The 22,794-nt window shown below is 38.4% G+C and overlaps 1 protein-coding gene, 1 long non-coding RNA gene and 1 pseudogene across 3 annotated transcripts in view; 1 reads left to right on the forward strand and 2 right to left on the reverse strand.

Moving 5' to 3' along the window:
- Positions 1-18,930, forward strand: LOC149036612 (trafficking protein particle complex subunit 11-like; annotated as a pseudogene). The gene is made up of 29 exons (XR_016181620.1): positions 1-94; positions 910-1,043; positions 1,608-1,668; positions 1,943-2,023; positions 2,743-2,830; positions 3,126-3,205; positions 3,521-3,599; positions 4,169-4,223; positions 4,498-4,578; positions 5,175-5,260; positions 5,810-5,871; positions 6,187-6,322; positions 6,631-6,703; positions 7,809-7,866; positions 8,396-8,530; positions 8,917-9,094; positions 9,427-9,552; positions 9,741-9,784; positions 10,218-10,312; positions 11,290-11,349; positions 11,766-11,831; positions 12,508-12,573; positions 13,367-13,474; positions 13,966-14,017; positions 14,772-14,883; positions 15,302-15,393; positions 16,485-16,618; positions 16,837-17,004; positions 17,872-18,930. The product of XR_016181620.1 is annotated as a trafficking protein particle complex subunit 11-like (transcript).
- The window catches only part of LOC149036606 (uncharacterized), a 102,302-nt gene that overhangs the window by 61,953 nt on the left and 17,555 nt on the right, over positions 1-22,794 (reverse strand). The window lies entirely within an intron of this gene.
- Positions 16,437-22,794, reverse strand: part of LOC149036613 (uncharacterized) — a 15,233-nt gene continuing 8,875 nt past the window's right edge. The window contains exon 2 of the long non-coding RNA XR_016181669.1: positions 16,437-17,508. This is a non-coding gene — a long non-coding RNA (uncharacterized LOC149036613). The remainder of the gene's footprint in view (positions 17,509-22,794) is intronic.

Consider the following 22,794-nt stretch of genomic DNA (forward strand, 5'->3'; position numbering starts at 1 on the left):
CTACAGGCAAGCATACAGTCTTCTTGGAGAAATCAAGACAACTGACATGAACATACTAGAGATCAAAGTTGTTGCTGGATTTATTAATTACAAGGTTTGTGTTTTTTCATATTTTAGAACTCTAATCAATATATATTTGGTGTATACCATTGTAATAATAGTTACATAAAAGTAATGATGTGAAGAAGACATTGTACATCTTGGATGAGTCAAAGACATGATCTCTTATCACGTAATTTTACATTTTTGGGATTATGTACTCCTTTTGTCAAATATGCAAGGTAAATTTTTCACCAGATACCTTAATTGTGCCGTTAAATCAAAAGATCTCCACCTGTAATTCTAAGTCTGAGGTGTACAGTCAAGTTGCTCTTAAGTGGGCACTTTAGGGAGGTGGCCATTTAATAAGTTTATTTTAAAAAATATAATCAGAAAGTTATGAATGAACTATGGTACAGTACTGATTTGGTATTTATTAATTCTTGAAATCAGTTTACCCACTTAACCATTCAATTTTATTTCAGAATGAAACTACATTATAGAATGTGTCGCTTACAACGTTGATGAAATATTCCTTATTTCTCTCTGATTTTATAACAAACCTTTCGGTGACTGCTTATGAGAAACCCAGTACAAAAAATGTGTCCAACATTTTTTAATATGGTCACTTACAGGAGTGTTTTGGAAACAGTGACAAACAGAAACAAAATGGTTATTGGCAGAGTGGTCACAAAAAAACCAAATATCTTTGAAAACTTTTGATGCTAAATTTATATTCAGTGGAATTTAAATGTCCTATGGGACCAATATATCTGGTGATTTATATCCCTCCTACAACATATATTACAGACTTTTGAGTTATCCTGACAACCAAACAGTATTAATCAATTTTTATTAATTGTCTCACAGATTTGCCATCTAAGTTTCCAAGTATCAGCCCCATTAGATGCCATATCACAATTCAGAAAGCATGTGGATTTGTTTAAGGAAAAGGTTGGCTGCCCTGACTTAGCCTTTGAACACTCAGCCTGGCTCTCCAAACAGTGAGTATTTTTTCTGTTTAGCCTTCTCACTCTTAACTGGAAGGTCTGCATTCAGTTGTTTTTTGGGCACTTACATATGTACAGCTAAAGTACCTCCCTCCACCCCAGAGTTGAAATAAGTATCGGCCAATTATGAAGGGAATTTGATAAAAATGCTGGGGGGTGGGGGTAGGGGGTAATCTACCAGACCTATATGTAGCATCAAATCCAGAGAGAGAACTTTTAGTCTCTTTATGCTACAGAAACCATGATAACCTTTGATGTGGTGAGTCCTCTTTGGTTTGTGTTCTAGAAGGTTTTTGCTTTCAAAGAAACCCAAGCTGTAACCAGGATCTAACAACTCTTGTTTCTTAACAACATTAGATCAAGAACAGGTCAAGTTGAAGTGAAATTTTTAACTGAACCTTTCAACATAATGGAACTGAAATGATGAAAACAGAAGACTTTTAAATAATTTGTTAGTCAGTTCAATGATGAATAATTGTCAAAGTTAATACAACATGCTGTATGGTAGGGAATTATAGAGGCTTAATCAATAACAAACTATGTGAAAAATTAATACAGGTTCAGTTTATTTGGAGAACTGTTTGATGAAGCCATCAGAAATGGTTTAACCGCCTTACAGGTAACAATGTAGAAGATCTTATGATAATTGTATGCAATATAAATGAATAGAATGGAGTGTTTTTCTGTTTTAAAGGTACTTTTTGTCATCTCTTAACAATCATCATGATTTTTTCTCCCCTAATTAAATTTTGGCTATAAACAGAGAGAGGCACCTTAATAAATAGGATTGATGTAAATGTGCCCAAACAAGTCTGGTCTAGTGACTGATTAGAGTGTCCAAATCAGTCATACTCTCAGATTCTGGTAAAGACTTAACTGTTACTTTATCACAGACTCAACACCCAGGATTTTACTATCAACAAGCAGCAAACAATGCCATTGTCAGGAGACAGCTTTGCCAGGGCTTGTGTCATGTAAGTAAAATTATTATCATGCCAGAGGATTGCTGAGAACAATCTGAAGGAACAGTGACAGACACAAACTCAAAGGAGCAATATTTTTCTTAATGAAAGTGACCATTTTTTTATCATTAGTTGAAAATTACCAATAAAAATTTGAAGACTAGAACTGTCTGACTTAGGTAATTTTGAAGTACAAATTATTTCCAAAGAACTTTTCCTGGAGGGCCTTACCCAGATAAATTGGGCTACATACTTGTGCACATGGGTGGACATAGCTACAATGGAGGTCAAAGCTTGTTCGGACAGTTATCAAAAAGATATCCTATATCCAAACATATTACAAAAGGCCATCTTTTGCCAATTCAGCTGTGTACACAGAACTCCCCCCCTCTAACAATGTTGGTAAAGCCTAAGTTTAGGCACTACATCCTGGTAATGTTTACAAAGCACACAAAATTTGAAATTGTTTGGGGGAGGGGCAGGGAAGGTTTTGATATAAGTAATATTGCCTTAGACTTTAAACCACCCTTGTAGTGTGGGATAATGTTGAATGTAAACTAGTGGCAAGAAAGGGTCATAGATTCCCTTCAGAGTACACCTAACCAAAAACTAATTAACTACCACTCAAAGGGTCATTTGTTTTCTGCATATAATTAACTTTTATTGTTCATTGAGTCTGATGAGTTACTTTTTAGTTAATACATTGGAATCTGTTATTAATTCATCTCTAGACTACCACTCCACTTACTATGAATCCCTTAGAAAATGCTGGAAATCTCGACTTCTATGGTCAGAGACCTTGGAGACAAGGTTTTCAAGGTAACTGCAAATATATAATTTTTTTCCTCTGGCAGTGTTTTTTAGAGTAAGTACAAAAGGTGTTGAGACACTCAGTAAGTTTCCTTTGCTAAACCATGTACTGGTTGAAAAGCTCAGTGTTAGAATTTTGTTCCATTAGAGGAGGGAAAACTTTTTGTGTATTAAAAACACTCTGTCAGAAAAAAAATTTAAAACTTTTTTTTTTTGAGCTTATTTGAAACTTGATCTGTTGAGATGCAATACTTTCCTTCAATTTGTAGAACTGCTGGGTTCATTTGACTTAATATATTTGTAGGAACAGAACCACCAGATGCAGGAATAGAGAAGGCTGGAATTATAGCCTTGCAGTCCCAAGAAATCCAAGTGGACCATTCTGTAAGTGCACTGTATTGTTTGGCAGACTTTCATTTCAAGAAAATTAAGATCAGATAAATGTCAGGGAGAAGTCATGGTGACAAATTAAGTTTAAATGCAAGGTTAATATGACTGTAAATTTTTGGTTGCGCACAATTGCATCAATGAGCTTTCTAGCCAAACCAAAGCAATTATGAATTTGAAATCCCAATTGCCAGTATTACATAATACCTTGTTAGCAAATACTCTTACCATCAATCTCTTTATTTATGCTAACCTACTTTGTATATTTGGTTGAGGTACTTAGAATATTGGCTCCTTTTTTTTTTCTCCTAGTGGGTTATCATTCCCCTTCTCAGTAGTGCAGTGGCTCAGTTTAAAAAGTACAAATCACCCAGGATGAAGAGATACCTGAGTAAGTTCTCTCTTTTTTAACTTTAACCCCTTAAACCCTAAGAGTGACCAGCATCAAATTTCTCCCTAAAATATCAGCCCTGAATCACATGTTAAGGTCATGAGAATAAAGGAAATGATCACCAACCAAAGAGGCTTTTGATTGGTGAACAAAATCTACTTGTCAGCACCTTAGGAAATGTATAAAGAACAGTATGGAGAATATATAGACTGATTTTAGAGTGTAAAGGGTTAAGAACTTAGCAAGATGCAACCCAAAGCTTTTGTTTCTTCATGACAATGTACATGTAGTGCTTTTAAAAGTTTTTTTTTTATTAAATTTACGAAGCAGAGTGATATAGTGTACATAGTCGAGGTCTATTGGCTTTTCTTATCTAATTATCAATATGACAATAATATGCAATAAGAATAACTGATAAAACATAGGGATATAACTGTACGTTGAATAGTAGTTACAATGATGATTAATATTGCATATGGATAACTGGGCAAGCTAATCATTTTCTACTGTATGCTCTGAAGTTCTTTCATGTTTACGTTAACAGCAAGTCTTTTTTTTAAATTCTGCAGTGGTTCAGATGGGTGAGGAGTATTACCATGCTAGAGATTACAGTAAAGCCTTATTGTGAGTGTAGCATAAAAGAATGTTTCAGTTTAGAGTCAGTAGTGATCAAGTATTGTACCACAGGCAGGCCAGGCCGTTTGAAGCGTCTTCCTACGAAATTACTTTCGGTCGGAGGCCGTTACGTGAAAGTAATTTCGTGAAAAGACGCTAATTTACCACAAAATGAGTTGATTAATATTTCATTTAACTTTATTGAGGAATTCAGACCAAAATGTAATTTAGATGTGCATTTTTCAGGGCTTTATTCATAACCCTCGTAGATTTCTTCTTTAAGGTTGTTGGGAAAAGTCACCTGGGATTACCGCAGAGAAAAATGGTGGTCACTTCTTACGTCAGTTTTAATCACATCACTGAGGTACTGTTGTTTTGTAGTAAGTGAGACAAGATTTGTACTCTCCAGCTCTTGTTTCTGAGAACTCAACATGTAAACATTTTCAGTTGAAATAATCTGAATTTACTTGGTTTTGCATTACCTTGCTTTATGATTGGTCTTGAAAACACGTGCCACCCTCTCAACCAATGAGGTGTAAAATTGAAACCAATGGCGCCTTGGTGACGTGCGTTTTCCCGCGCTTCAGGCAGCTTACTTGTTTCCTCTTTAAGTTATCACTTGTGATATTTACCTTCACTGTGATTGGCTGTTGGGTTTACCTTGGTTGTGGTTGGCAACACGTTATTGAAAAGCCCTCTAGCGTGAGAATCAGGGATAGTAGGTCGAGGTTGGTGGAAGTTTGGCTCATTTACGACACGGACACAGCCAACTCGGACAGACGGAATAATTCCACGTCTGTTCAGTTGGACTGCTACAATGCCAAAAATCAAAGTTTGTCTTCTTGTTTAACGTCAAATTATTGCCAAGAGGTTGTTTATGAATAGCAATTTTGGTGTAAAGCGTTCAAAACAGTTTTTCTTAACTTCAAGTTTGAGATTTATTTATTCGTATATCCTTAGTCTTCTTAACTCTTGTTGCAAGTGTGCGTACTTGGTTGGCAATGTGGAGGCATATATCACCCTTTCGCTTGAATTGACAGGAAGATGTATCCTTGAAAATGCTGCCTATCATTTGAATAACTGACTGTAGTATTTTTTCTGGGTGAAGTGATTCTTTCAGGTAGAGTTATTTTCAATGCAAAGTGATGTGGGATTGCATTGGTGTAACTTAGCTTCGTTATGTTATTGGTCAAGAAAACTCGCGCCATTTTCTCAAGCAATTAGATGCAAAACTAAAACCAACCACGACTTGGTCTTCCGCGTTTTCCCGCGCTTCAGGCAGGGTGCCTGTTGTTGCTTTGAGTTCCTATTGGTTCTTCATGCTAGTCACTCTAATGGGTTAAAGGGTTAAATTGGTTTCCAAGTCAGGTGGAGAGGCTGAAAAGCGCCTTCAAAACGCAAGGTATTCTTGGGCAACCAACTAGTAAGGTTGCAAAATTTGGGAACTTTAGGATAATATTGACATTTGTAGTTGTATTAAGCTGTGCAGATTTTGCCCAAGTCAAATTTACTGCGGTGTAATACGTTAAGAAAACATCTTACCCAACATTTGTTATTGTATTAGTGGTAAAGTCCTTGATTCAAGAAAACATCAGATGTTGAAAATTCACCTGAAGAGAAAACAAGATGTCAAACTAATCTTATTCACGTCATGTCGGTAAGGACTTACTGTCAATGGTCGTTTAAAGAGGATTTATGGAGGAACTTTTATTGTAGAATGAGTTTACGCTGATTCTTTCTGTTTTTGTCATCTACGACCCTGACACTGGTGATTTAGACATAGAAAGCACGCGCGCGGCTGAACGCGAGTTAAACACGCAGGAAAGAGAGTTTCCTTGCCCGCATGGCTGGTCTTTCGCGCGTGGATAACTCGCTTTTCGTCGAGCGCTTACTACAGGACAAGCATGTTACGAAAGACAACTGAATTTTTATCACTGTATCGTTTCTTATTTTTCATTGGAATTACAAACAGAATGAATGTCCTGAGCCCGAGCCAGGCTGTGACTTTGAAGCAGTGGAAGAAGCTAAGGAGCTATGGAAAACACTTAAAGTGACACCACAGGCACCCCAAGTATTTACTATACAGATGGAACAAATAGCACCATTTGGTAAGAAAATGTCAACTCTATTGTGTATTTTTTCTCTTTGCGTTGATATCATTTCACAGTTCACAGAGGCGGAAACTGAATTTAGCTGTAGAAACTCCTAAATTCAATTTCCAAATACAGCAAACAAAATCTTGCAGGGTAGGAAAAAACTCTTCTTTAATACCCTTTGAAACCAAGGCTTGATAAAGTGACTGGTAAAATTTTTAAGTTCAAAATATTAATGAATGAATGAATTTTTTTCTATTTGTCTTAAGGAGCGTCTGATATTTTAATATTTCGTGTTGTTTTCAATTTTGTTCTTTCTTCAGTGGAATGTAAGCCAGTCTTTGATTCAGTTTCAACAACAGCAGATTCTACCATCCTTCTTCAAATTTACTTAAGGTTTGTCTTCTTAGAGTCGCTTAATCCAAAACAGCTTTCACCCTTAACTCTAAAGATCTTATTAATTCTCCAAACCAATGACAGATTTTTCTTTTGATGGTGAGTCATGAGAATTTCGTTTTATACGTGACAAACAGATTCCATGATGCCGTGTGTCTGTTCATTAAGAGGACGTCAAAATGTTGGAAATAACAAAAAAGTGACACATTGTGACATCTGCATTGAAATTATTTAGCTCTGTTATGCATGGTAACGATTCGGTGATTCTTTGTGAGCGTTATGAAGTACGCGATCTGACCCCAAACCTCTCTGGTTTTCACTCTGCTGCTACTGTCGCGCTTTATCACGTTTTATCCACTAAACGCTTGGAAAAGGCTAACTTCGTGCCTGCTCTACAGAAAAGCTTTTCCTACGTGTATGACTAGACAGGTAATCATGCAAGGAGGATGTGGTGTTATATTTGACAAACAGATTCCATGATGCCGTACGTCTGTTCCATAATAGATCACAGACGACCTCAAAATGTTGGAAAGAACCAAAAAGTGATGCATTCTTATGTCATCTGTGATTTATTATTAAACAGACGTACCGTAACATGTCGTCTCTTTCTTGAAGATCCCTTGATGGATCATTTTCTTGATTCTCGTAAACTGTCTGTTTTACAAATCATTAAAGTATGGAGAATTTCTGATTACTCGTGGGAAGAATATGGTTAAGAGGAAGCTTTTAAGAGACCACAACCTTGGTTCAAAACTGTTAGCACTGAAGTTATTAAGCTCTATTATGCATGGTGACGATTCGGTGATTCTTTGAGAGCGCTTTTTGATTGAGTGTTGTAAAGCAACCTAAAATAACCACAACGCTCACTCAGGACAAAGGAAAATATCACGAGAAGCTTATAAAAACTCAGCGTACAAACAAACTGCCATTAAGCGCGGGAAAAGGCGGGAGATTGGTCGAGAGAGTGGGTCCACTTTTCAAGACCGATTTTTGACCGTAACGAAGAAAAACTGATGTAGTCCCGGATTACCATTGACAATCAGTTGAAAGTTGTTCTAAGTAAAGGTCTAAACACTTGTTATTGTTGTGTGTTGTTATATTTCAGGGTTTCTTGCCCATTTCCCATCCGATTCTCGAAGATTGCCGTTTTCTTTAGCAATCAGGTAAGTTAAAATAGTCCTATATACGTTAGGCTAGTGTTACTTTGTTTCGCCAAAATATGAAAGCACAGTTTAGTCTCGCGCTTACAATAGCAAGGTAACTACCACAGCTAACCGGAACGAAGGTCGACCATAAAATGCACCGAGGAGAACCGACATCAAACAACTGTGTACAACAGTAAGTGTAGGAAAACGCGGATAATAAAAGCACGATTAGGTTGGTTTTGCATATGGCGTTGAGCTGATGTCTCATTGTCTATGATCTTAAAGGCGTCAAAAGTGAAATGTAATCATTTTTAGTCACTTCGGATGTGGATCGCAACGTTTCGACTGCATACTGCCAGTCTTCTTCAGGCAATGAGGTCGATCGAGTACGCGTCACTAATATACTCTGGTGCTCAGCTGTGATTGAATGCTTGGAACATGCTAATTTCGTGTCTGCCTGCCTGTAGTCATGCCATGACACTCTGGATGCTAATTTGGTTGCATTTTCTACTGGCCTGACTCAATTTTCTTTTATCTTTTATCTTAGTTTTATAACCAACAGTGTGTTGTGGAGACTGGGTCCGCTCAAGGGGAGGGTGGATTGTATCTTCTTCCAGCAAAGACCAAAGTCATACCGTTTCAACTAGTGCCCCAGCCTGAGGATGTTGGAAAACCACTTCAGGTAAAGAAATACTGAAATACTTCGCCATACGAGTCTTTGCACTTATCAATAATTTATTCGTATGAAATGATAATTGTTGAAGTCAGCTGACGAGACTAGTAGCCAAAAGAGGAAAAGCTAATGGTCTTTTACTAGAAGCTATGTTTAGAGTGTTGCTGTCAGTCCAAAGTAAGATTGCCCCCCTCCCCCTGCTTCCCCGCGCTTTATCATTCCTAGGTGTAGAGTAAAGAATTTTTGTCCAAGAACATTACTCAGTGATCCCAACCCAGGGCTCAAACCCAGATCTCTCGGTGGTGTCACCGGCAAAGTTTGACAGAAAACTTTTTTCCAGAGGAGAACGCTTTAAAAGAAACTTCAGCTTTATTTTTCTTCCTTGTGGTTCTTAGGTCACCTCCGTTGCTCTGGAGTTGGGGTCCCGTGAGTCTCGGTGTGCTGTACTGGTGTGGAGTGGCTGGGGAGGGGAGACTGGTAACCAAAACCTCCCTTTGTATCATATGGTTTAAAATCCGCCAGCAAGGAGGATCAGTTTGACTGGGATGAGTTAAAGGTCATCTCGAAAATTAAGTAAGTCATGCTTGTTTTCCATTGAATCTTTAGCTACGGAGTGGAGTAAATATGAACAATTATTAACAGACATAGAGGTGAACTGTTGTTTCAGTTTGTACCACACAAACTGAATAACTAGTGATCCAAAACATTTTTAACGTATCTACCTCCCAGTTAGCCAATCAGCGCGCGCAAAGAACGGTATCCACTTGAATGGTAATTGCTTACAGGTTTGAATCACATGGCACTGAGAGTTCTTCGGGAAGTAATTAGTCAAATGAATAATTACGACCCGAGCAAGGTGGAATTTATTGTTGATATCTGTTCCCTTCGCGAACTCTTTACGCCAGAATTGAACCGCGCAAGCCTAGAGTTAATATCACACTGAAGCACGAACTACCCGCCCTCGTAAACGAGCTTTATAAACTTCAGCTGGTTGTTGAGAGTTTGGAAGATACACCGCTGAAAGACCTCAGGTATGCCTTTTTAGTGTGTTTTTATCTAAGTGTTGAAAAAGAACGTGAACCAGTTCTCTCCTCTCCTACCGTCATTTGAAAGTAATGCAACATGTCTCTGCCTTTCTCACATTTTCGCGCTTTTGTCGGTCTTCGTGAACCTAACTCCTCTTTCAAGCGTTACAATAACAATTAATGCCTTTTTTTAGAGTATGGCTTGGATTTCAGGACGAGCAGGAATCTCCCGAAAGAGGTGAGTGTTTTAAAACAACAACGTCTTCCCAAATGTTATATTGTCATATGTCAATAAAGATATTCAATCTGAGAGAGCCTGGGTATTTTCCTATGTCGGAAGATTAGAGCGTTAAAGCGCTTTTTGATTTAGCGTCGTAAACCAAAACCACAGGAATCACAACAGCCAATCGGAAGAAAGGAAAATAACTTTAAGTGCCAATTAGAGTTCAAGGTAAAACCGAAGTTTTACATCTGATTGGTGGAGAGAGAGGCGCTAGTTTTCTAGACCAATCACACAGCGAAGTTAAGCGAAATCAATGAAATCTTTGTTTACTTTTAACACTCAATTGAAAACTGCTCCAAATTGCATTCATAATTTAACCGATTAAAATTTAATTTTTGTTGATGTGTTTTCGTTCAAAATGTCAAGTTTCTGTTAATTGTATTTCCAGGCGCTTTGATATACTCAGAATTACCCGCAGCAGATAAGATTGAGAGAGATGCAACGAACTTTTTGGAATTTACTGTGGATGGAATGACTGATAAGGTATGAGAGGTTGTATAAAAGATGATACTTGGCCGTGCATGGCTACGAATTTTATCTTCAACCCTTGCGTCTCTACCTTTAACCAAGAAGCGATGCATTTCAGAGTGAAATTTGATTTGCGACACGTGAGATTTGTGTACAGAAAACTTTGATGGTGGTGGTGAATTTATTGTTTTGTTCACATTGAGAACCTCATGACACACGCTGAATTTTTATCCTTTTAGACGTTTTGGTGTGTAGTATGGCTGTGTTTTTTACGATGTTGCCGTATTTTGACAACCGACTCAAATTTGAAACCAACGAATGAAAATACTCAGTGATACTATACACCAAAACTTCTAATAAGTTATTCGTTATCCAACTGATTTATTTATACGAAAATGTCGTCCTTTCTTTTCTCCAATAAACCAACTCACGCAAAGCATAGCCAACCTGTCAAAAAGGTTTTTTTTTTTATTTTTTATCTTTCTTATCCTATTTACAAAACATGACGCCAACGACATTGCTGATCCCAGCAGTATGCAGGACGCGTGTCATATATGAGCTTCGTAAAGGGAATTGCTTACCATAGAGTCTCTGTGGCTCAGTGGTAAAGCATCGAAGCGCGGAATCCGAAGGTTTGAGGTTTGATTCCTCATGGGGAATGTTTTCTTTGTCCTACGCTCGAGACGAGACGAAAAACACCTTTCTCTTTTTCTTTACCGATCTTAAAAATAACCGTCTTTTTAATCTATTTACAAGGTTTTTTTTGCAGTACAAAGTAACCAACTGTCGAAATAACCGTACAATATCGAGGGTAATTTGTACTCGTTGCGCGCGTTATTTCTTTTTGATATTCTATGTAGTGCTGTGGGATAAAAAACGTACCTTTACTTCGTTTGTCTGGTGTGCAGGAAAATAAGGCTTTAACGCTAATAAACCACCCTAATTCACGTCTGGCATATTGTCCATGTGTCCCTTTCGTCTTTTCTCTCTAGATCGAGAGGTCGTACTTCGTCAAATGCTCTTAAGTAGGATCGCGGACTGTAACAGCAAAGGTATAATACTTAAGTAAGCTATAATTGTACCTTTAATCACAATTCTTTGGGCGTCTATTTAGAGACCTCAAGTCAAATTGTCGTGCAATAGGTAGCCTGCAGAAGAGGCGTTTTTAAGGCGAACGAGGATTAGAGAAAGGGGAGGAGTGCCTTATTTTTCCCCGCCTTTCCCTCGTACGTCACTTCCGCTTGCCTCCGTTCGCCATATTGTGCATGTTCTGCGGGCCATGCGTTTCCGTTCAGTACGTAGTTAATAGATCTCTATACAATACCTTTAGATACGTAATATTTTTGTATGTTCTTACTCTCTTAGGATCGAGTTTCAAGTTAAGATATCTTGCATTCTTTGAAAAGATTCCTATCAATGCTTAATCCTAGTCATTTGCTTATTTTTTTATTTATTTTTTTTTATGCAGATTATCTATACTGTAGATGTCCAAGTTGAACCAAATTCTTCGCCAGTCACCTGTACCTGTGCCAAGGTGAGATCACTCTTTTGTGTCTTAAAAGTAAAAGTAAAACTACCTCTCAATATTTCCACATTTAATTTTAATTCTCGTTCGCTTTGTAATGTAGTTGCACTTGTGAATGTGAGTTGCACTTGTGAATGTGAGTTGCACTTGTGAATGTGAGTTGCACTTGTGAATGTGAGTTGCACTTGTGAATGTGAGTTGCACTTGTGAATGTGAGTTGCACTTGTGAATGTGAGTTGCACTTGTGAATGTGAGTTGCACTTGTGAATGTGAGTTGCACTTGTGAATGTGAGTTGCACTTGTGAATGTGAGTTGCACTTGTGAATGTGAGTTGCACTTGTGAATGTGAGTTGCACTTGTAACATGGAGCGCTTTTCGGTTGACTGTCATAAAACCAAAACCAAAGCAATCACAACGGCTAATCAGAAGAAAGGGAAATAACTGAAAGAGCCAATGAGAACTCAAAAGAAAAACAACAATACCCAAAGGGTGGGAAAACGTGGCTTCAGTATTGCATCTGATTGGTTTAGAAAGTGGCGCGAGTTTTCTGGACCAATGATAGAACGCAAGCAATCTCAGATTTCTTTCGACACGCAATTAACAACTCCTCTACCTGGTGAATACAAAATAACGACGACTTTTTGCTTTCTTCTTTCTCTACTGTCCTGATTTATACCCGCCTTAGGAGGAAAGTGTTGTTATCAAGACTGTTATGCCATTTGAAATCTCTTTGTCTCTGACAAATCTCAAGGTAAGGGAAAATAGGCAATATTTTTTACGATGTAATTTTACGTCTCTTGGAATCGATCAAACTTGCGTTTTTGGCTATGTTAGCAAACTTGCTCTCGCTCTTGTCTCAAATTTTTTTTATTTCATTGAAATTTATGACATAAATTAATGCATCTATAAATCCGTCAAAAATTTTTGATCGCTGCATAACTCTACGAATATAAACCTGGTCTGGTGCATCAAGAAACACTTTCTGACTAACACGCATCTGAATGAGGGTGCTGTGGTTTGAATTGATGATTAGCGCTAAGTTGTCTTTTACCACGCGATGAAAATTCAATTGTAAGGTTCCTATACAAAGTAACGCAGTGTCTAGGCTAGTAAATGGGGACCTCAGGCAGTCAGGAAGGCAACGCCGCAGTAAACGATGGTTTAAAAATGAATTTATAATTTCGCGAATGGCTAAATGCGTTTACTGCTTCTTGTAGCGCCACACGTCAACCGCAGCTTAACGTATGGCAGCAGCGTTGAGTTCCAAACGGGCGCTTAGATAGTTTGCCATCGGGTTTTCCGTTCACAGACCACACAAATTTTGTTGATTTCAAGTTGTTGTTTTGCAAAAAACGGATAAGAAATGTACAAAGTTGCCGATCAATTGTTCTGAAAATTAGATATTTTGTTTTGTTATGCCCTCGTTGTCGTCGTCGTGGTTTGCTTTTGTTTTGTTTTGTTTGTTTGTTTTTTATGAGGGGGGTGGGGGGTGTAAGCCAAAGCAATGTAATGAGTTCAAATCATTGATTTGCGTTCATTTTCAGTTGGAGAGACTGGATCAGCTGTTCGAAGAAGAACCATTCCTCTTATTAGCTGGCATCAAATGCACCTCACCTTGGCCTGTTACCATGGTCACCACTACATTGAATATGGTGAGTTTACAATCAAGTTATGTTCGTAAAAACTTGATTTGTCTTCCTTTAGAAAATATAGTCGTGAAGATAAGTTAATGGAGCAGGAGAGCAAGTGCTGCAAGATATTGGGTGCGGTGGGGTGGGTCGGAGCGAAATCTCCGTTTTAGTGGAAAAGTTCTCTGGGTTCACTTAGTATCCCCTCCCCCGAGTCAAGCTGGGAATGTATATATACTACAGCTTTCGTGCGTGTGCCGGAACCGCGCGAAAATAATATGTCATGAATTATTTTTCAACCTTTGGATAAGATGACATGTCTCGAATTGATCTTCTCAAACTTACTGCAATTTAACTCTTTGAAGAAAAAGTAGCCTGAGAAATTTAGGTTTTATCGAGGATTGACAAGGAACCTATATCTTCTTGAGAATAGTCGGTTCCTACTTTCAACTGTGCTTCGAATTAGAAGCAGAAATTCTGGAGAACTGTTTGTTTGTTTGTTTGTTTGATTTCAGTCTCCAGAAGTGAATATTGTGGGCGAAGAGATGGGATCGCAGCTGCAAGGAAGTAAGGAATACATGTTGGTGTATTACGAGAATAACCGATCGGAATTAGTTAAAGATGCGTCTACTTGCATTGCTGTCCCCAAAAAAACTGTGAGATTCTCGTCGTTAGAGTGGATTAGGCTTCTTTATAACTAATCGCCGAACATTTGGGGAAACTAGAAAAGGTTGAGCGTTTTTTTGGACCAATTGAAGGAGGGGGGAATCAGCAGGGGAAGACAAGGGAATTTTCCTGAGGAGCTTCAAGGCTTTCAAGGTCCCCTCCTCATACTAGACAAGGTTGAGCGATTTTGTAGATCAATGGAGAGAGGGGGTGGGGGGGGAATCTGCATGGGAATACGAGGAGAATTTTGTTGAGGTGTTTTCAAGGCCCCTCCTAATTAAAAACATACAAGACAAGGTTGAGCGATTTTGTAGACCAATGGAGAGAGGGGGGGGGGGGGGGGGAATCTGCATGGGAATACGAGGAGAATTTTGTTGAGGTGTTTTCAAGGTCCCTCTTCGTTAAAAACATACCAGGAAAGGTTGAGCGATTTTTTAGACCAATGTAGGAAGGGGGTAAGAATTTACATTGGAATACGAAGTGTATTTTGTTGAGGAGTTTTCAAGGCCCCTTTTCATATGAACATACAGCTTTGCGTTATGTGTCCTTATATGCAAATTGCGGGTGCAAGATTTCTTGTGAAAAACTCACAATTATTCCCGACGTGCTTGCTGTTTTCTTTTTCTCCTTCTAACTTCATGTATGGTGGTCCCAGTCTCTTTGCAACAGGGTGAAAGTGCGTCGGAATGCTACTGCTTAGCTGTTAAAGAGGGTGTCAGTAAACTGAAGGTCGTGAACATTGGAAGTCTTGCCCTCCAGTGGAGACGGTAAGTTCGTGGTTAACTCGAGGGAGTCTAAGATAAGTGAGATAGTTGAAGCAATTTTCAATTGAGTACCGATTGTAATACCGAACTGCATTCAAAATTTGGTCTTGCCTTCCTTTGCTTTGTGATTGGAGTAGGAAAGTTGCACAACTCTCTCTCTCTGTCAACCAATCATGAAATGCAAAGTTTAAACCAGTGGCGACTTGGCCATCCGCGTTTTCCCGCGCTTCAGGCAGTTTGCTTGATTTTTCTTCGTGCTCTCATTGGTTCTGATGAACCAATTTTATTACTTTGGTTTTGTGGTTTTTGCCAACACTCAGTGGACCCACTGATGCCTTTTCAACTGAACCTTATTTAGGGGAATATATACAAGTCCTTTCGTTTCTTGATTTAATCATTTTATATTGTTTTAATTCTTTAGAACTTCTGCGGCTGATAAGTTTCCAGTTGTGGTCACAGAGCTCACTTTCCCCTCTGTAACAATAGAGAGTGTTCCTTTTGCGATACAGGCAGGTACGTTTCCAGCAAGGTTAATCATACGGCAATATGCCAAGCGTCAAAATCAAACTATATTGGAAAAGGTTTATTCGTGCTTCTCCACCTTTGAGCAGGCAAAGTCGTCCAGATGTGAGTTTATGTTTCAACTACAAGTTCAGTAGTGTTCTTAGCTGCGAGGATCTCTTAAATTCGTTTCTTCACCGCAGTGCAAATGTATGAATTTCATATATCTAAAATCCTTATTCATCACTTGGATGGTTAATTTGGACTCAACATATTGACCAGCTCCCAGTTGGCTTGTTAACTCAGTTGGTAGAGCGCTGCACTGGTATTGCAGAGGTCATGGGTTCAAATCCCGTACGGGCCTGAAATTTTTTTCAGGTCCTATTTTCAACTACTATTTCAGTAGTGTTGTTAGCTGGGAGGATCTCTTAAATTCGTCCAAATGTGTTACAACTATCAGTCTTACAGTCAATTTGGTGAAATTCCGGGCCAATTGGCATAAACACGATAAAGTCGATAAGGTTGCGCGAAAGCACTCTTACTGCGCGTTTTACAGGGTTTCAAATTGTTCAAGAGATGAGGAAACCTCACACGCACTAGGAAAAGCCACTTATAAGAAAACGTGGTTAAACTCAGTGTTAATAAATGTATAGAGGGGGTACGTTTTTAAACATAATTTGGTGCTACGTCAGTGGGGGTATTGAACAATAGTCATGTTTTATTAACAAAGTTAATAAAAGAAATTGGTCCCTGTAAAGAGTTTCTCAAGCGGACCTCTCGAGCGTCAGCCCTACGTCGATACTTCAGCTGTAGAAATCCTTTACGGTGGCCAATTTACATTATCACTTCTGTTGATAAAACCAAATTATCTTTGAATATATGTATTTGTTAATGAATAGAAAAGGAAAGACGGTAAATTTAAAGCTCCGTAATAAAGTAAAGAAAGATATTTTTTCTTCGTCATACAAGCGTGGGACAAGGAAAAAGTAAAGCTTGCCATTCGAGAGCGGAAGTCGAAATTCTGGGGCTCTAATCCTCATGGAGGCACGACCTCGTTACAAGACCAAAGAAAAAAAATTTATTTATTGTACCGTTTTTTTCAGATTTGCCTACATACGGCTGTGTACAGAGCCCACTTTTCGTAAGCTATCTCGTCCGCAATAGAACGCTTCAAGGTCAGGAAGTCGAAGTCACAGTGGAGCCAAGTGACGCCTTTATTTATTCAGGTCATAAACAGGTTAGTTCAGCTTACTTGCTACACGTAAAACTTGTCTCATGCGAGGGGGTTTGGTGAAATAATATAATTGAAGAAATATATCATTGGCTACTGCGCACTGATTGGCTACTCAAACTCCCAATATCCTTTGCTATTTATCTACGAGAAACGCGGGCGGAATTCGCCAGAAGCCAACGCCACTTTGGTGAATAGTTGTTAACTATGAATTTCATCTCCAGATTCAATTTCGTCTGCGGCCAACTGGCGATCACAGGCTCAAGTTCAGTTTGTACCCTCTTTACGGGGGCTTTTTCACTCTTCCCAAGCTGCATTTCAAACTGCCTCGCTTTCAGGTTAGCTGAGATGAACATGCGCAGAAATTGGTTCCGACCAATGCTTTTAGAAAGGTAAGAAACTTTTTTTATGTCCAAAACGTGAAAAAATGCAAATATTTTGCAACGCGTTGGCAGAACATCGGATAACGCTCAATTTGGTTGGTTTTATTTATTAACACAATCATCAGAAGATGTTTCTACGCTCTAATTCGGTTCACTAAATTAGTTATAAATTATTCAAGTGTTTGACTACCGTAAAGTTTACGATCCAAATCGCCATACTGGCTTCTCGCTGAAAGGCTGTATCCTTTAACCCTTTCACTCCCAAGATATTTTTATTAACTCTCCTTACTGTCTGTCTTACGATTCTTTAGATGTTAGTTCGGAGAATTTGTTGATGGATCAACTGATAATCCCCTAGTTGATTTTTTTTTTACTCTCATAACTTGTCTGCTTTATATTGTTTTGATATTGTAAGGAGAAATTCTGTCTTAAGTCACTTATGAGGACTTCCTGACTTGAAATTGGATGTGAACTCTTAGGCCCGGTGGCCGTATTTGCAACACCTTTACGGCCCTGAAACGGAAAAACAAAACAACAAAATAAACAGCTGCAGTAACCTTGTTGGAAGGGATGGCTGTGTAATGTGTTATTACACAGCGTGGACCGACTGTCTGAACAAATTACACATACCAAAAATTTATTAGTTATCAGTTTTAAAAGTTAGCACGTAGGATATCCTTGCGAAAACAGGTCTAGAAGTTTTTAGTACAACTAGCGACTGGAATACCAGTGATTAGTCATAAAATGGATTAGTCACAAGTTTTAAAAGTTAGCATGTAGGATATCTATGCAAAATCAGGTATAGAAGTGTTTACCATAATCAGAACCTGGAAATCCATTGGAAAACTCATTTATAACGTGTCTGTTATCACACAGCCTCGAGGCCGGGAATTGGAATCTAAGAAGAAGCCTGGTTACGAGTACTAAAGATAGCTAATGGAACAGTGGAGACTGGAGGCAAACTTTCCAGTTATAGTCACAATAGGATTTTAAGCAGCAAAGTGATGCAGCGGAGATTTGAACCGCTGTAAACTGCCAGCCACATGAAGGAAATTCTTGAGTGGGGGCTTTTGTCCACTGGCTGGTGAATTGCAGGATGTTTAAGGCCAAACAACTCTGTGGTTAAAAGATACGCTTATGTGTTTTTGCGCGCTTGTCGTATCGATATCACGTAGAATCAGTTGCACTACTTCCTTTGGGTGGATTAAGAAATTAAGAGTAGTGCTACTACATAGAACGACGACTTGCCCGGAGATATTTGCTCCGTTTGTGAGTTTCTCTCTCTTGTTGACTTGGAGTGACATAACAATAACTAATAATAACCCTTGAAATTTCGTATAGAACGCTTTTTGATAAAGTGTCGTAAAACTGAAATCAAAGTAATCCCAACAGCCAATCAAAAGAAAGAAAATACTTTGAAGAGCCAAAGAGAAATCAAAGTGAACACAACCAAACTATCTAAAGCGCGGGAAAACACGGGCGACCAAGTTGTGGTTGATTTTAGTTTTGCATCTGATTGGTTGAAAGAGAGTGGCCCGAGTTTTCTGGATAAATGACAGAGCGCAGCAAAACCAATGTAATCTTAGATTGAAAATTGCCCTATGAGTTCAAGATTTCTTTCGCGTGGTCGTTGACTTGGGCCAAGCCTGAATCAATTATCACACAGAGAAATCAAAAGCGAATGATTTAACTGTTTAGTTGAACTTCTAAGTTGAACTCGTTCAAAACTTAACAACGAAACAGGCTCATGATTTTTTTAGACACCTGGACAGTATGAGGCTACGTAGTTGCGTAGCGAATCAGATTGCAGCATTTGTGAATAAGGGAATAACATGACTTTTTGAGGGAATGTTGTTTATTTGCGCCCTTGTAGTGTCATTTGTGGCCCGAGCGCTTCGCTTCGCTTTATCAATAAACAACGCCAAATGATATCAAGAATGCGAGTTTTAATAATACAAGCTAAGTGAATGACGAATTCAAAGTCACTTCAAATCATCATGTAAGCTGTAGGGCTGATAATGCATTAGCAGCCCGCTGTCAGTCTTTTGCGGCCCGCTGTGCGTGTGTTTTGAAGAGGCCGATTTTCTATTTGGCCGCGTATATTGATAATAATTTCTACTTATATATGATTTATATGCCACTCTCGCTAAGAGCGGTCCTCTTGACTTCCCGTCGGAGAAAAGTTTTCTTTTATATTTTGCCCATGAAAAGGGTTTAGGACACATGTTTCAAAAATAGTTTAGTTGTTCTCCAATTCTCTTTTTTTGCTTCGCCACAAGCCAAAAATCATTTTTGGCCAGACCACCCCTGCGAACAGTGATCGAAAGTGTCAATTTCAAAGATTTTGTCTAGCGCGCAGCGACTGCAACAATGTAGCTCACGGAATTCTATCTGCTACATGTTACAAGGTGTATTCATTTAGTTCACAGACAAAATATGAAAACTTCAGCTGAAATATTTTTCATACCAGCGTGATCAGAGGAGACCCTGCTCTCCGACCTTAATTTGCATATCAAAAATTCACTACTTTGTACGAAAGAATTCTCAAAATGCAGGCGTTAATCGGGCCGAAAAAGCATATCAGTGCATAGTTTATACACCAATGAGGTTATGGATTGCCTCAAATCCGCGGGTATATCTCTAGCTTCCATCCACCAACTTCTTAAAAACAACGCAAATCCATGTGTCTGCTCAATTGCGCTCGTGTCAAAGATCATTTGCATGATTCTTGGAATTGACCAAGATCTCCTTTTGGCAGTTCAGACTTCGTTTATCTTCTACGTTGAGGATTTTAGGTTTTCACTGCAACTGAATGGAGATTACATGCCGAGTTGTCCTAAAACGTTGCGTAAACGTTATCGGTAGTAACGCTTGCGCGCTTGCGTGACTTACAAAGTAGACAAAGGTGATAGGAAGGCCTCCTCGATAATTTACGTTGAAATATCAGGTCATGAATTATGCAGTGTGGAGAAGATCAAAATTAAAGAATAAAATTTGGCACGCTGGTCATAACAGACATATCGCGTTGCTTGAAAGGACACAAAAACAAGTTTAAAATAGGTTGCAGTGTTTATATTTATAATATCATGCCTGTTACTCATGGGTGGTCAAAAATGCCTCTTGTTGTTGTCTTCATGGTGTCCAAAAGGCACATTGATGGCAACCAAAAACTAATCCAGCCATACACAATTATCATTCATGGTGGTTTAGATGGTTTTTCAAGAATCATAGTATTCCTTTAGGTATCAACCAATAACAGGGCTTTAACTGTACTGCAGTATTTCCAGTCAGCTGTTGCGCACTACAATTTACTATCAAGAGTTCGCAGTGATCTTGGAATGGAAAACATAGAAGTTGCTCGCTTCGTGCTGCAAGAAAGAGGTTTAAATAGAGGCAACCACATCACTAAAAAATCTGTTCATAACCAGAAATAGAGCATCTCTGGTGTGATGTCAACTGGGTTATTGTGAGCCACTTTTTGAACATTTTCCTCTTTCTTGAGCACAGTGGAATTTTAGATCCAACAGATGAGGTGCATCTGTTTTGTATTCATCTAGTCTACATTCCACTGATTAATAATGCAATTAACCAATTTATTGGTCAGTGGAATAATCATCCTGTAAGCACATAATGCAATTTCTCTCCCAATCAGCTCTGGATACAAGGAATGCTACATTTCAGAAATTCTGGGTATAAGGCTGTGAAAGATGTGACTGCCAGCAAGGCTGTTAATTTATTCAATCATTATGGGATTGATGAAGAAGGGCCTGTACCTGACATGCAGAGTGACTATGCAGTTTCAGTACCTGACACAATTACTACTCTGACACATAACCAAGAATTGTCACTGCAAGAAGCTGGAGATGCAGCCTTCCAAACTGGTGATCATGATGGAATCATAGCCTACCAAGTGGTATTGCAGATTGCTTCTTTTTATTTAAACTGCTATTCATGATTTACTGTATTAACTTCATGTACTTGGAATGAACTCTTAATACAGTTGGTATAAATTGGTTACTGTTATACATGTCAGTATGCCAAGAATAAAATTACTAATGACAATGTAAATGGGAAACAGTAACAATAATCAGTTATAATCTCAAATCTAACAGCCTTACTAATACAAAGGAGTGTAAAACTTTGAATAGCTGGGAAAAAAATACATGATGTTGTAGTGACATAATGTACTAGATGCTTCATAGTATTAACACTTTAAACCTGAGATCTAGCCTTGATTTGCAATCACTCAAAACAGTAACAAATGAGGTAAAGCTATGGCTACATTGCATGCATAATGGCTATTGCCGAGAAGTTTATACCCTTGTAAATGAGCTCTTGTAAGCTCTTTTATGTTAGTGTTGAGCTTGTCATGCTGTTAACAAAACAGTTAATATGATGAGTAACTTGAAACTGGAACTTTGAACGTGGAACATTTCCTAAGTAACCCAAACGGATGTGAAAATTTTATTGTTTTATATGAAGGGTCCACAGGCATATATTCCTTGGCCACTGCTTAGGAAATTAACAGAGATTTTGTATTAATTTGAGCAGTAGAAACTTCTAACAATAAAGGAGCAAAACATTCCCATAAACATATGTAAAGTCATGGATAATTGTACCAAGTACAAAGATTTCTTACCTCAAGTTACGCCCTCCCCTATTCAGTCTCTTAGTGATTATGATTCTATGTGTTATTTTTTATGTCCTATGAAAAATTATGAATAAAAATGGTTTGTGGGCCCAAGAATAACACAACTGTTAACTGAAAGTAAGATAAAGAAGGATCATCCTTTCATGTCTATATCTTGCCAAAACCAATTTTGCCATAAGCAATACTCTCATCCAAGAATTCTTCCGATATCAGCCCGACGAAAACCGGCGTCATTTTGCAGAGTTTGCAACTGTTGCAACAAGTTCGTTTAGATCAGAGATCACCTCAACTTCATTTGGGAAGGCTTCTTCTATTCTTAGAGTCAGTGACAAGAGTTCTTTCGTTTTTTCGTAAACGGCGACTAAAAAATTCAGCCGAGTCGTAGGACGCAGTGTTCCTTTGCCCTTCTGCACTTTCCAGTAGCCTAACCAAAGACGTAAAAAATCCTTTGATGTTGGGCAGCCAAATTCGTACACCTTGCATAGTGCTTCTCAAACTTCACTGATCGTCTGCCTCTATTTCCCGCCATTTTAAAAGTGTTAGTTTCCGGGGCTTCTTGTTTAATCTGACTTCTGGTCATTTCTATTTCCGCTTCCTCATCTTTTAGTTTTATGGAACATCTTTTAGTTATATAAGGTCACGGATGAATGAGTCAGGAAAGCAATGTATGCTGCACAACATCGATATATGACATCCAAAATCGATGTATTCCGGATGAATTTGATTTATTTTATTTTAAGACTTGTATTATAACGCATAACGATAATGTAATTGAACAAAACATCAATGTATCCATGTTCGATATTTTGTCCGTAAAAGAACCTCATATGTATGCGTGTTGTTTTGTAAATATAAACACTGCAACCTATTTTAACTTGTTTTTGTGTCCTTTTAAGCAACGCGACATGTCTGTTATGACCAGCGTGCCAAATTTTATTCTTTAATTTTGATCTTCTCCACACTGCATAGTTCATGACCTGACATTTCAACGTAAATTATCGGAAAGGCGCCTTCCGATCACCTTTGTCTACTTTGTAAGTCACGCAAGCGCGCAAGCGTTACGACCGATAATGTTTACGCAACGTTTTAGGACAACTCGGCATGTAATCTCCATTCAGTTGCTGTGAAAACCTAAAATCCTCAACGTA

The sequence above is a fragment of the Pocillopora damicornis genome, chromosome 12 (genome assembly GCF_964200805.1).
Source record: "Pocillopora damicornis chromosome 12, jaPocDami1.2, whole genome shotgun sequence".
NCBI classification, from domain to species: domain Eukaryota; kingdom Metazoa; phylum Cnidaria; class Anthozoa; order Scleractinia; family Pocilloporidae; genus Pocillopora; species Pocillopora damicornis.